Source organism: Pteropus vampyrus, unplaced genomic scaffold (genome assembly GCF_000151845.1).
Source record: "Pteropus vampyrus isolate Shadow unplaced genomic scaffold, Pvam_2.0 Scaffold400, whole genome shotgun sequence".
Taxonomy (NCBI): Eukaryota; Metazoa; Chordata; class Mammalia; order Chiroptera; family Pteropodidae; genus Pteropus; species Pteropus vampyrus.
In genome coordinates, this window is record NW_011889181.1 from 957,235 (window position 1) to 957,899 (window position 665).

The 665-nt window shown below is 70.5% G+C and overlaps 1 protein-coding gene across 2 annotated transcripts in view; it reads right to left on the minus strand.

Moving 5' to 3' along the window:
- The window catches only part of RAI14 (retinoic acid induced 14), a 137,709-nt gene extending 137,381 nt beyond the window's left edge, over positions 1 to 328 (minus strand). Inside the window, exon 1 of one of the 2 annotated variants that reach the window (XM_011380713.2) lies at positions 76 to 328. The gene's annotated coding sequence lies outside the window, so the exon portion shown is untranslated. The remainder of the gene's footprint in view (positions 1 to 75) is intronic. The other variant, XM_023523680.1, reaches the window with a different exon arrangement.
- Between the last annotated feature and the right edge of the window lie 337 nt (positions 329 to 665).

Consider the following 665-nt stretch of genomic DNA (forward strand, 5'->3'; position numbering starts at 1 on the left):
GCCGCGCGAGCCCCAGACACAAAGGCGGGGACCCCGCTCCGGGGAGCCTCCCAACTCTCGGCGCTGCGCACTCACCCCATCCAGGCGGCGGCGGCGGCTCCCGGGCCCCGCTGGCTGCACCGCCCCTCCCGCCGCTTCCCCAGGAAAACGCGGCCGCCGGGCTGGCTTCCTGCTCGGCTTCCTGCGCCTCGGTCCCTCCTCCTCCCCGGCCGCGGGGGTCAGTGGGCGCCGAGACTCCGGGGCTGGGCTGGCGGGGCGGGGGCAGCGGCAGCACCACCACGTGGCCGCCCGGCGCCGGCCCTGGTCGACCCGGATCCCGCGGGAGCGGGAAGGGAGGTGCTAACCATTCCCCTCCCCTTCCACCCCGCGCGGCCCCAAATTCCGCGAGTCAGGTGACCCGGCCCGGCGCCGCGGCCCGGACCTGCGGGAGGTGCTCCTGGCCGGGCAGCGGCCGCATCCCCTGGCCCGCGCGCCCCGAGCGGCCTTGGCTTGCTTTCCGTTTTGAACGGATCATGGGACCCTTCCTCGCGGATCTGATTCACCACCACCGTCATCATCATCATCATCATCATCATCATCACCTGAACTTAGGAAACGACCGATGCTCCCCAGGTTTAGGACGACTGAGTTCCCGAATAGTATTCATTTCTGGTCAGTATTTCCCC